The following is a 14,982-nucleotide window of genomic DNA, read 5'->3' on the forward strand; positions in this document are numbered from 1 at the left end:
AAGAAGTCTTTTTAGAAATTGGCTTCTTCACCAGGAGACCTGTAAGAAAGGTACTGTTATAAACATACTAAAACTGTTAACAAGAAAAAGATAATGGAAATAATTGGGCTTACCGTGATTCTTGGCTTTCCACCACTCGGAGGACATGGTCCTCCAAGAACGGGTTAGATCCTTCGAGGCATCAATCAATGCAACTACCCATTCAAAAATTCTGATTACTAAAGTCGGTTCGACTGAGACCGATATAAAAAAAGAGGAAGTTTAGTTTGCTGAGTCAAGGGCAAAATGAAACCTCAGCAAGGTACATAAGGATTGCAAACAGAAACTTACGAGCATGATTCCATTATTCCAGGAAAGGTTCAGATAAAGAGCGGTGAAGTTGGTTTGTTCGGATCATGATAAAATAGTGCATCCAACCCCAATTGTAATCCTTTTCTAGGCCAGTCAAACCGTGTTTCCCCTGAGGGTATAGGTACACCAGTCCATCTCGAATAAGCCTAGGGATGTATAGATGAATCATGTGGTCTAAAGTGAAAGAAACACTGACTATGTTAGCCAGGATTTGAATACAATAAACCAGTCGCCAAACCTTTGGTGCAACTTGTCCGACGCAAATTTTGTAGCATCGGCAAAAGTCCTCGATTATCTGGGGAATGGGTATGTGTACACCATAGAGAAACCTTCCACTTGATGGTTTATTCTCATCCCATCGTTAACATGAACGACTTCAATATCATCATTAAAGTTGCAGCCTTTTCGTACAATGGGAATCATTTTTTCATCTATAAACGATTCAATTTCAGTAACAGATTCAAGATGGAACGTGATATGGCAATCCTCGTGATATTTGAAGCCGACGGGAAGAATGTCGACGATAAGAAATTTGAGTTCCTCTTTTGGATTAGAAGAATTCATTGGGGCTTTTTTTGAATGACGATTGGGAGAAGCAGAATTCTTTGGAATTGAGTTATCAATGGTAGAGAAGACATGATTAAAAAGTTGAAATTTTTGAGTAGCAGTTACAAATTTAGGGTATGCTAGAGAAGGAAAGAAGACGACTAAAGATATGTTGTGATTTCTTGCCTTATATATATTCGGTTCAAGAAGTTGGGAATCTAAACGTTCAACAATTTCCAAGGCAAAGCTAATTAGCTTTATGTCTAGTGTAAATTGCCGGCGACATGTATAGTGCATTAAATTCAATTTTAATGGTTGTCTTTTCAGTTTTCCAAATCAGACGGTTCATGTTCCTGCCAGTAGTGGTTCCGGTGGCATTTCAAATCCATTCTCCATAGTCATTGCTTTCCACCGGGAAATGGAGGGACTATCTATATATATGGAAAAGTAAATCTTGACATATGGCGTATTAGCAGCAGGACATATGGCAGCACAGGTAAAGGCATTATTAGCCATTTCGTCAGAACATGATAAGGGTCTCCGAGTATAATCGGAGGAAATTTGTTGAGCTGGTACTGCCACGGGATGTCATTGGATCGGGTCATTAAATAAGGAGGATACAACTCGCAGTCATTACTCAACTGGAGCAAATCCTATTGGAACGTTATGATTAGGATTGACTGAGCATTTAAGGCTCATAAGTAGTCTTAATTATTAGATAATCATAGTCAAAGAGTTGATTCTTGTACTATATATAAGAGCCTATTATTCTTGTTAAGGTCATCAAATTTCCAGGGCACAATACAATATTCTTTACAGTTTCTTAGTTAAGCAATATATTCAGTTTTCTCTTGCACTCGGTTAATATTCATTTTATCACAAATCGATCCACGTATCTTTTAAACCACTAACAAATTCAACTGTGTCCTTTTCTGTGGTAATAAATCTGTGTTGGAGTTCTGTAAAAGTGAGGGAGAATTTTTTTCATATTATAAAGGAAAGAAGAAGTTGCATAAAGGAAGTTGATGTGCTGTGAAATTACGGCACATTCGATGCTAATTCTTTAGACTTTTGTGACTCTTCAAGTACTATTGGTGTTAATTTTCTTGTGTTTTTGTCATTTTGTAGGAAAGATGTTTAGAGAATATAACAGAGCAAAATGAAGCAAAACAAGCCAAGGATGAAGGAAAGCATGGCCTGCAGTTCGCAGGTCATACATGCGAGACGTAGATTGCACGCAAAAGGTGACAGTCATTTTGGACAAATTGGAAATTGGAAGCAACACATGCGAGAAGAACTTGCGAGACACATATTATGCAGCAGATGCTGTCACTCCTTCAGTGAAGAATGCACCACCTGCGAGAATTTGGCACAACCTGCGGTTCGCAGGTTGAACCTGCAACACCATGTGCGGCTCGCATGTGCTGTACGCGGGAGTTTTTTTGTCCAAAGTTGGTGCACGTTTTTGGGATGTTATAAATACTCTCCTAGTATTTTGCAAAAGGCATTCATTATTCAATTCTTGTCTCTTTGTAGTAAAAGCATTGGATATTGGTTGTTGAAGCTTTAAAAGAGGAATCTTCCACTTTTTGTTGTCTTCTTCCATTAACTTTGGAAGCACTTATGAATACTTTATCTACTTTTATCTTTTATTTAATGGAAATAAGTAGCTAAACCCATTAGCTAATGTTGTGAGACCAAATATGTTAGTTATGTGATTGGATTTCATATTTATACTTCATATTTATGTTAAAGATGTATTCTATCAACTCTTCATGCTTTAATGTCTCTTAATGGTTGCAAACATTACTTGTGCCTAAGTACTTTTACTTTTCTTGGAAAAGAAAGCGAAAACTAGGAAAAGAGTTAGATAGCAAGGATTTGGGTCATTAAATCCATCCAATAGCTTGAGCTAGAGAGAGGAAAGCTAACTTGAAAGAAAATGGGTGTTTTGCATTTTCTACATTCTAAGGCTTGAGAAAGCTTAGTAATGATATTTATCAATTTGATAAAGTACGTAGCCCATGTTTAATTGCATCTAGACATTTCAAGAAGTTGGATTGATACTCATTCACATTACTTTCCATTAGAACTGCAACCTTAGTCTCTTTTACCAATAGTTTACATTTTATAACAATAACTCTTAGAACTTAATGATCAAACTTCAAACCAATCATTATTATATCCCCCTCTCCCTTGAAATATAGACTAATAGTTGAGCGTTAAACTTAACAAGTATATTTTTTCATTGTATTCTCTGTGAGATTCAACCCCAACCTTGTTGGTTCTATATTTGACAATGACCACTTAGTCCTAATATTAAAAGTGTAATTTGGGCGTATTAGAAATCAAATTGAAAAAGTAACACACACACACAGAGAGAGAGAGAGAGAGAGAGAGAGAGAGAGAGAGAGAGAGAGGGAGAGATTAAAAAGGAAAAAAGAAGTTGAAAAAGAAAGGTTGAGAGCATTGAAAAGGTAAGACTGTTGGGAGGATAATCTATATAATAAAAAACTAGGCATAGATAAGATGATGTGACATCTCTATATGACCAGCAATTGCATTTATCTTTTTACTCATTTTTTCGACACTTTTCTCCTCTTTTTTTTATTTTTTTTTAAATTTTTTTTAAGGTTAATTTCTACTTCCAACTAATGTATTATCAATAAAAGCCCAATTAAATACTGAAATCAAATGCAATAAAACCCTATTATATCTGAACAAACCCACGTAGCATCCCCAATAAATTTGAACCAGCCCACGACCCCACGTAGCATTCCCTTACTGCTAAATTAAGTTTGTAATAAAATACAATTAATACACTTAATACTCATTCCATTATTATTACTCAAATATACGTTAGTTTTCATTCCATGTTATGTTACTAATTCTATTTTTTTTTTTTACTAATTCTATTGGATACTATAAATACTAAAGCAATGTTAGCCGCATAACATTCTTCCTTTTCAGGTGAAACTCTTTTCACAAGATATATCTTTCTTTCTTTTTTTGTTTTTTCTCATTATTAGTTTTTTGGTTTTCCACAATTTTAATCTCCATATATATATATATATATAAAAGCATGTCGTATTCATTTCTGCTTCAAAGGAATTCTTCTTTTTGAAGGGTAAGAAGTAGTCGTTATATAGAAAACATTGACTGTTGTAATAAATTTCAAAATTAATTCACTGGTTATTTGTGATCTTTGGATATAAAATGGGTCGTAGGAATTATGCATATTGGGGTATATAATGGTCCACCGTACCCCATTCGAATAGTCAAGTTATATGTAATGGTGGCGCTTTATGTTTGTATCTACAACCTTTTTTATTTCGTTCTTTTAATTGAATCAGCATCTTTATTCCCTTTTTTATATTTTCCAGCCATTTGGTTTAAAGATGTCTTTGAAGACTCAAATATAATATTTCAGTTGGACTTTTTACTCTAGAGTTTCATGCAAGTCGATGCAGGTGATGCAAAACAGGATAGGGAAGTATGAATTATTTGCCTTACAAAGGCTAAAAGTTGTTTCATGAAGACAAATTGATTCCATACCCTATCAGAGATATACAAAAAGAAAACTATTTGGTGCGGTGAAAAAGGAGAGTGACAGGTTCAGTTCTTTGATTACTTTGAAAGTTCAAATGAAGCATATTATGGCTTTCTAATGTTAAATGTAAGTTTCTTTTGGGAGCAATATCTGGATATCGGGAAAGAAATTTATTTGTTCTTTTTGTGATAAAGAATAGAAGTTTATATGTAAGTCTAATTTGAGGATGTTGTTCCAGGGACAATTTCAGATAATTTTATTTCTTTCTTTTTATCGCTTTATTCTCATAGAGTTGTGCTCAGAAAGTGTTTGCATTCTTGAATATGTATGAAACCATCTTCTATAAATTTGGTGAAACTTTTAGTACATTTTAATCAATAAATTATATGTGTGTATTATTGAGTCTTTCGATTTACAATTTAAATGGAGGGGTAAGCGTGATTGAGATCCTTTTGGTGATATCAATTATCAAAAGGATTACAATTTCACTAAATCTCTTATTAAGATGATGGAGCAGGCATGACTGTTTCAGGGTAAAAAGGAAAAGGAAGCGTTTGACACATGAGTTTGAATTTTGTTTATTGGAACTATTTATTATTATTATTATTATTATTATTATTATTATTATTATTATTATTATTATTAATATTTTAAAAGAGGAATAGGGTAAAAAAAAAATGATAAAGAACCTTCGTAACTGATGAGAGATTCTACATCACCCTTAATTGCAATCTCATAAATGAATAGACTATTTTCAGTTACCAACAAAAAAAATATTATTCGCTTATTGTTTGTGATAATCTAGTATTCTTGAAATTAAAAGATTATATCATAGAAAATATATTTAAAAATTAATTACGTACATAGAAAACTAATTTTGTGTTGAATTGTTACTAGTTATATATTCCAAAAAATAGCAGGGATCTACTAGCTCATCAGTGGTTAGCTACCTAAATATTCACTTTATCGGTGAGGGTTCGAATTCTCACATTGTAATTTCCTCCCTCCTTGCCCCTTCTCCTACCCCCGTGTAATAAAGAATTTGAAATAATAATCCAAAAAATATAGGGTCCTGTTGATTATTTTATCATTTAAAAAGTCACTTTTTCAATTAACATTTCCGGTAATCAATGTTTCTAGCTAGCCAATAAACCTTTACTATTTCTCAATTGACTTGGTACACCTCATAACAAATTATTGATTAAGGGCGTGTTTTACTAAATTATCCTTCTTAATGGTTATTTAAAGTTATAATTTGAATAAATTGAAGCGTGGGTAGTTAATGTAATTACTGATTATTATTCTTTTGAGCGGTCCAACAATGTAATTATATGATTGACAGGCCTTAATTGCCCTTAGCACAGCAACCAAACGTGCAACAGAAGTGGATCCAAAATACGTCTCTATCAAGGCAATGAACTACAAACATATTTTGTTGCTCTCATTAGGCACTGGCAATACTGATGATTTTCGTAAGACATTCACTGCACAAGAGGCAGCTAGATGGGGTGCTGTTGATTGGCTAACTCATAATAATTCCAACCCTTTAACTACAAATTGCATCTGCAGCAAGTTCTTACATGAATGATTATTACATTGCTACTATGTTTCACGCTCTTGGTGCTAAAAAGAATTACCTCAGGATTCAGGTAAGCCTAAATTTATGATTATTTGAAGTTGATTAATTCCTAAGGCTCGAACTTGTTAAATTTTTAGAGAGAGCACAGTTTTGTTTACAACTAATTACAATTATATTCTCAAGTTGATTTGTGTGATTATCTTACCTAAAAGTTTAAATTGTTAGAAAACGCACACTTTTATTTACTTGCATTTATATTCTCAACATGCCCTCGCATGTGTGGAACTATTCTTATACTTTTTATGAGGTTCAGCTCAAGGAACAAGTGTCTCAAATATGACAAAGACACGGAAATAACTTCACCTATGTGAACATAGAAGTGACGATGTTTCAATTGAGAGATGGAGTTGCTCTCATAAATATTCATGAATTTTGGATAGCAGATGGCCATAAAAGTGCTGATTAAGCATGTTTGAGTGAAAAACAGGAATGAAATGTTTATGCGTATAATGTCACTGATGTCATCACAAGGAATAACTTGTTCAAAGCTATTATGCTACATGAGATTTTGAATTCGCCTTGTGACATTGTACTAAGGTAATGTTCAAATCGAAAGATACATTACTCTATGCGTGAATATAACTTGATCTTTTGTTCTAGTTTATATTTAAACAAGTGGGGATTATTGGAATTTTATTTAAATAAAAAGTTGTCTTTTAAAGAAGGGGTGTGTCCTTTCATTGTTTTAGTTACCACCAATTCTATTTAAAGTCAACTTCTTAACATTTCAACGCAACTTTTTAATCCTGCAGAATTTTCCTATCTGGAAGATACTCTTTCTTCTCCAATTTAGAAAAGATCAAGTTCTAAGTTCTTGCTTTCCAATAGAATTTCTTCACTATTTGCTTAGTGCAGAAATTCTTAGGCCTATGACATAGAAATATCTTTTTTAGGAAAGTGTTTCGCACGTGTTTCAGGCCTCCAATCCTGTGTTCGTTGATCATATTTTCAAGCCTTCATCTTTGTATTCTTTGTCATATATTTTTCATGTTCTTGGTATACATTTTCCAACAGCATATATATATAGGAAAATTTCACTAAAGATAAAACATTACAGTCAAGCTAAAGTTCACTAAAAGAAATGAATGAATAGGACCAGATCTCAGCCAAACTATTCCTAAGAGATGTCTTTCATCTATATATGAGTAGGGGTGGAATCAACCCATAAAATTATGACCCACCTGGCCACCCAACCCGCCTAGGTTTGAGCGGGTTCACTACCCGCTTATTTTGTTAGCTCATTCTGTTTTGATCCGTTTAATTCGGCTCATTTAAAAACTAGGCTAATATGCAACCCAATAGATCAATGCGAATTTTTATTTTATTTGATATGTTATATATAGCCATAATATGAAGAAAATAAGGTTTAATTAAGTACTTAAACAAATTATAAGAAAATAAACAAAGACTTAAAACTTAGTAAGAGTTGGGCGGGTTAGATTATGACCTAGTTGTTAGCCCATTTCAGCCCAGGTAATGTTTGAGCGGATTATGAACCCGCCTAATTATTAACTCAGTCCATTTTAACCTTCTCAAATTCAGCCCAACTCGCTCATTTGACACCCTTATATATGGGCACTACTATATATAGAAGAGATATCCTTGCTAATATGGAAACCTAATTAACATAATCCATACAGGCCCCACAAGGATGAGAACAACGTTATTGATGAGGTAATGAACCTAAGATAAAGTTCTGAAATAAGCATGAACAAATGGAAAGAATCCGAAAAAAAAATGCCATACTGTTGAATCCCATATAGATTGTGTGACCCCCCTCCCCCCAATCTTATAACACTGTTCACGCTTCAGATGTCAGTATTGAACGTGCGGGAAGTGTTGAGTCCCTCATTGTTTGTGTGATGGGAACATGAACTCCTTCTATGTCTTATGAGTTTGGAGGTTGTGAAACTCCTTAAATGTCATGGTTTTGAATGGTAACAATCTCGGATGGAGCCCCTCTCCATTTCTTATTAGAGAAAATGGACAAATACCCCAACGTATGACTAGATTACTAACTATACACTTTATCTATAAAGAGGTCCTATATTGCCCCCCGAAACTTTTAAAAATGGAATAAACATGCCCTTAGGTGCTGAGGTGGCACAGAGAGTGTGCTCACTCTCTTGGAGACATGTGAGAGGTGAAAAATATTAAAATCTAATTCACTTATATGTGTCATTTTTTAATTGGGTGCTTCACGTTAATTATCGTTATAACTTTCCTACCATCATAAAATTACCACCATTTTATGCCTTTCCTACTACTTATCATTTTTCCTCTTTTGCAGATCTATTTGGGCTCCCTTTTTCTCATAAGAGTTTCATAAGGTCAGATCCTAACCTTATTTAATTGGGCTTATTTCCCCAGGAGAGTGACGAGAGACACTGAGACGAAGACGGTGTTGCTGAAATTCCAGCGAGATCTGATGTCTCCGGATTCCGGTTGATCAGCGGCGGCAGCGAACGAAAAATAAAGAAGAGGGAGAGAGAGACAGCTGTCCGCCAATTCTTCGAGGATTTGTATCTTTTTTTGCGATACCCCTGCAACAAAACTATTTAAAAAAAAAAAAAAAAATAGTTAGCTTGACTTCTGCTGATCTGAACTCATCTGCTGCACGTTTTCTGCAAGAGTCTTAGAATTCTTTTACTAGCATTTTGAAACAATCAATGAACAGCCTAATTTTTTTAGGCAAACGAATATTACAGTACCTTATGATAAAAGATGAGATTATCAAATCTGAGGCACAACTCCTTTAATGCCTTAAATCTTCTTACTGATCTGATGTTGCATTTGATAGGGAATACACTCCTAATATGCTAATGTATTTGATGAATGTACCTAATGATGGAACTTGGATCAATTACTCAAATATTTACCTAAATTTCTTTTGCTTCATCTTAGAAACACGTTAATTTTGGTATGCGACTTTTTGTGATATGTTTGAAAATGATACCCATTTATGTGTAGTTAAAAATAAAAAAATGAACCAAACCGAGAATAATCAAACCGACAAATATTTATTTTATTTGGTTTGGTTTGATTTTAATAATGACAAAACTGATTAATTGGGTTTTGATTTTAACCAAAAATCAATCCACACCGAACCGTGAAGACACCTAGCTGAGATTGACATTTTATGTAGCAATATATTCCATTTTAAAAAGGTTCGGGGAGGGGTAACAGGACCCTATGTTTTTTTACATATTGTTTTATTAATTAAAATAGTCAGTGGGGTAACACCCAATGACCTTGTTTAAAAATAAAAAAAAAAAATAAGACCTCATGTAGAAAAGGTGTGTAGTTGGTAATCTGGTCATACGTATATGTCGGGGGAGGGAGGGATTTGACCATTTGCTTAGAAAAGAAGATTCAAATTCCGTCGCACAGAATCACGAATATTTCTTCTCTTCCTTAGGAGGATAATTTATTTATTTAACACAACCAAAGGGTTACATAGTCCAACCATATTACATAGAAGAATATTTCTATGGAAATTTATCCCTCTCCTCTTTATTTTTGAGGTTGAAAAATTAAAGTTAAATAATTCTAAAATAACACAACACTTGAGGGGCTAACGCATACCCTTATTCTTTAGCACAGTTAGTATTAATAAACCCGAGAGCTTGATTTATGAAGAGGCTTTGTTTGCTCGGTGTTTCTTCCTTTCTGAGAGCAATTTTGCAAACCTACAAAGAATAAATTATTATAATTAGAAATAAAATAGATTTACGAAAAAACTTTAAAACCTAAATTCTACATCTTCCCAATGTTTAGCAATTCACTTTGATTTTGGCAGTCAAATTTATTATATGTCTTAATTTGAAAAATTACAAAGTTTCAGAACGTAAAGAATTACTGTATTTTGAATCTTGTCGTTTTAAACTACATGTGTGTATAACATACCAAGAGCCCTTTGAGCCTATAAAATATACGCATTTTAAGGTTAATATCTAACTACGATTTAATTGATTACAATTAAAAAGATTTTATGTATTTTACCTCTTCAGAGCTTCCTCATTGGTTTCAGGATCCTCTTTGGAAACTGGTTTCTTCAACAAGTTTTGACCAACTTGTACTAGTAAGTTCATATTAGCCTCTGTAGCATTATCGATTACGGTAGTTAAACCTATTAGCGCATTTTCCTGGTATTACATATTATGAACAATTAATTATTTAGATAAATTGAAAAAAGAAAGTATGTCACATAAATTGAAAGCGACGAATTATTAGGAGTATTGAATGTTATTGAGCGAGATGTCCTTACTTGAATCCTGAGGTAATTCTTTGCAGCATTAAGATCATGAAAGACAGTGGAAATGTAATAATCATTCATGTCAGCACTTGCTCTAGATACCATTTGAAGTAAAGGGCTGGAATTATTATGATATAGCCATTTAAGAGCACCCCATTTAGCTGCTTCTTGTGCTGTGTATGTATGATAAAAATCTGCAGTAGTGCCCGTGCCTAATGAGAGCAGCAACATTTGTGTGTAGTTCATTGACTTGATAGAGGCGAATGCTGGATCCGCTTCCGCCGCACGGTTGGTTGCTATGCTAAGGGCAACTAAGGCCTGTCAAATCATATATATACAGTCAAAACTCTCAATAACAGTTGTCCTTTATAATAACATTTCACTATAATAATCATATTTTATGTGGAACCAATTATTCATGTTTTTTCCCCCTTAATCCTCCTTGAGGTTCGGGGGGAGGGGGGGAGGGGGTGTTTGGCAAGACTTCTACCTGTTTATTAATCACCAGTAAAGTAGTACATAAGAGAGGGGGACATAAAATACAAACCTATCTTTTGAACTAAATGGGGAACGAACATGCTCATCCCTTTACATTTGTGATGAAGATCAATGTAGTTAGCTATACAGGGATCTATGCATCTAATTGGTATATCTACATGAATGTTTTATGTTGTATTATATGTTCTCTAAAATAACATTTTGTTATAGTAGCAAAAATATAAGTATCAAAATAAACGATGTCAAAATAATATTTGTTGGTATGATAATCAAAGACCCATTGTGATTATTAAAAATATAGTTATTATTAAATAAATATGAGGGAATTAATGAATGTACCGGATTACCAGCAGCGATACCACCGTCAACAATATTTAACTCATATTTATTTCCTTGACCATCATTAGTCACAAAGTAATGTGGAGGCAAATAAGTTGGAGCTGCTGCCGTGCCGTAGCCTATGTCAGACATCTTAGCATCCAAATAAGGAGAATTTGCTATCTGTATATTTGTTTCAAAATACAGAATAGCTATTAGGAGTCAATTTCTTTAATTGTCACTCAATTATTCATTAAAGTCACTTAATTTAATTTGTATCAATAAAGTCACGCAACTATGTATATTCATTTAATAATAATAAAGTCACTTAACTTAGTTTTGAAGGTCCAGATCTAAATGATATTGTATTATTTAGAGTCTGTTTGGCCTAGCGGTTCTGAGGCTAAAAACATTTATTTATTTTTTAGAAAAAAGCATTTTTTTTTTATACTTGAGGTGTTTGGCCAATTAATAAAACTGTTTTTAAATAGAAGCAGAAGCAATTTTTCTGCCGTTGGAAAGAAGCTGAAAATTTCTGCTTCTTGAAAAAGCAAAAGCAAAAGCAGAAGCAGAAGCAGAAATTAATTTTCTTTGAGACAAAAATATCCCTGCATAAATACATATTTACTAAGTATATCTCTCATTAATCCATTAGGGATGAAATCATTGAGAATCTTCATGATGCTTGAAGGATTCTACTTATTTTTGTGTTGATTTTTAATTTGCGGAATGATTTTGAATTTTATTTTGGTTGTAGTTTATTAGTATATTTAAATCATCGTAATGATGTTTCATCAATATTTAATATTTTTTATTCATTTATGTATTCTATTAATTGAAAATTTTAATATGTATTTTTAAATTTTAATTAGTTAAAAGTCAAAACTTAATTAAAGTCTTTCATAATAGCTATGTAAATTAATTTTTCTATGTAAAATCTTGATAGTAAACGCTTATTGATACTTATCATTTTTCATAATTTGATACTCAAAAACACTTTCTTAAGAAGACAAGCCAAACACAATCTGCTTATTAAAAATAGTTAAAAGCACTTTTCAAATGAATTAGCTAACCACAAATTACTTCTCATAAAAAGTACTTTTTTGAATAACAATTCTCAAAATAAGTAATTTTTAGCCTCTAGGCCAAACAAGCTCTTAGTGTAGCGTTCAGGTCTAGAGCTACCATAAAAAAATAGTTTATTTTGCCAAGTCAGATTTATTTTAATAACTGGAAGTGACAAATCCAACTAGAGTGACTTTATAAGAGAAAACATAAAAGTTGAGTGACTTTATTGATATAAAACTAAGTGACTTTACCAAATAATTACACATAGTTGAGTGACTTTATTGATTACAAAATTAAGTCAAGTCACTTTACTAAATACTTAGACATAATTGAGTGACTTTATTGAGACAAAATTAAGTTAACTATGACTTTACTAACGAATAACACGTTATCTACACTTGCATATCTAGCTGATATAATATATGGAAGACTTACCTTCGATTTACTGAATATAATGGGCTGATTTTTCTTGATGTCAAAGGTTGTAAGAACAACATCTGTTAAAGCCTGATGCAAACGAGTCTCTCCCAACTTATCTTGCAGAACTTTGTGAAAATATTTTCTATCATATTTAGGGGCTAGAATTGGAGGATAGGCACTGCAATTGAAAATATAAGTATAATATTTATACTATGAATGTAATTTTTTGTATTATCGATACAATATTTTGCTTGTCATGGTAGGTTACTTGACTTATAACAATTTTATTCTAAGTGATCTTAGTATAAAAGTTAAACTTAGAATAAAATTGTTAAATATATAAAACTATACCCAGGTGGGAAAATCTTTGGGCCATGCTCGAAGTAAAATGGTACAATATCTTTGGCAGCATAGAAGGGGCGATTCTTCTCATTTGGAGCAGTTATCATAGTGGCCAATAAGCCACCTGTACTTGTTCATGCGATCACGTCAAAGTAATCTGCAAGCCTTGCATCTACACCGTCCAATTCCTGACTCAGAAATAATCCTTCATTAATCAGATACGTTTATACAAAAGAACTTTTTTTGTTCAATTCCATTTAAGCTTTAATTTCTTGTATTTCACAAATTGTTTTATTTTCAAGTACACAATAGATCTCTGTTATTTTGAACTATTTTTATATATAGTTCAGGCACGAGACCCTTATAGTAGGCTGGGCCGAAAGCCAACCTAAAGAGTTGTTGTCTTTAGAATCAACTTGTTAAAAAAAATGCATAATACATGTAATTAATTTCATATAATATTTCTTTTTATGAATTGTTTAATTAAGTCATATCTTACTCAATAAAGTCTTTTTTCAGATTTACAAGGACAGATCGGAAGGACCAGGGGAAAAAAAGAGTTATTTGCTCTATTTATACGTGCTGCTCCAACACAAAATTTTGAGTAGAACTGTTAACCTTAAAGTGCCTGGAAGAAGAATGCAGTTTGTAATTTTTATTTTAACTAAGTTATAAACAATGAGAGTGTAAAATTTACCAAACAAATCTCTACCGTTCCCACAAGATCGATTTAAGTTACCAACTGAATTTATTATTTTTTTCTCCTAGGTAGGTTGGGGTTTCGTTTTGTACCTTTTATGTTCACATGAAACATTCGAGACTTAAGGTTAACTCAAAAACTAAAATAAAAAAAATAAAAAAATAGAGCATTACGAAAAGGATAACTTAATTGAATCACTCGATGACCTGCCAAAGTACCAATGATCAAAGTAAAATTATTGACTTGCAATAAGTTAAGGTTTGCCCTAATTTTTTCTTATTATATTTGGATTTTTTCTTTTCTAGAAGGAACGGCAAAGAGTTTATCTAATTGATTTAATTTTTATATAAATCTTGATTTATATTTGGATAACCACTTTTTTGGAGGAAATATTTGATTCCTATAAATTGAAGATCCTTCCTTCTCACACAACAACAATAGTATCCAGAATGTATTAAAAGAGTTTTGTTTAGAGAAGATATTATTTTCTCCATAATTTTATGTTATCTTTTGTATTAGTTTTATCATATGTAGGTCAATCGATCAAACGATATTAAAGATTATGCCTCTTTTAGTTTTTTTTTTTTTTTTGTCTGATTTATCATTGATCAAGATTTGCTACTATCAATTGCCACTTTATTAGTTCGAATCCAACACAATAAGCACTGAAATAATACGATTCAAGTGTAGAAAAATAGTGATGCCTCACATACCTAAAAATTTACATATATATATATACATTACATATATACCTGGAGTTGACCTTCAAGAAAAGCAAGAACAGTAGCCGGGATAATTCCTTTCATGCCACCTCCATCAATACTAAGAACTGTCACTAATTCTCCCACCACAGGGGATGCCCCTACCAAAAAAAGCAAAATAAAAAAAAATCCAAAAGTTGACATTTCAGATAAACTTTTCTAGTGTTAAGCTTTTCTTGGTACCTTGAGCATCATCTAACAAGCAGGTTATATAGAGACTGTTTGGATGGGCTTATTTTAAGCAGCTTATAAGCAGCAAATAACTTATAAGCTAAAAAAAAAAAAAAAGTTGGGTAGTTCAATTTTTTTTTTTTGGCTTATAAGCTGCTTTAGATAAGCTAAGTCAAACGGACCCAATTATTTTTTTGAGCTTATTTTAAGCACAAAATAACTTTAAGCTGGCCAGCCAAACATTCAAAAAAGCTGAAAACAGCTTATAAGCAACTTATAAGCCAATCCAAGCCAGCTCATAATCATGTAAACAGTCAAAGGTGTTATGAAATTACGATAATCCAACTTTTTGGAAAGTTTTAT

The 14,982-nt window shown here is 32.6% G+C and overlaps 1 pseudogene; it reads right to left on the minus strand.

Annotated features, from left to right (window-relative positions):
- Positions 1-9,717: 9,717 nt before the first annotated feature.
- LOC132609407 (probable inactive patatin-3-Kuras 1) lies at positions 9,718-14,592 on the minus strand (annotated as a pseudogene).
- Positions 14,593-14,982: the final 390 nt, after the last annotated feature.

The sequence above is a fragment of the Lycium barbarum genome, chromosome 9, assembly GCF_019175385.1.
Source record: "Lycium barbarum isolate Lr01 chromosome 9, ASM1917538v2, whole genome shotgun sequence".
Classification (NCBI taxonomy): Eukaryota; Viridiplantae; Streptophyta; class Magnoliopsida; order Solanales; family Solanaceae; genus Lycium; species Lycium barbarum.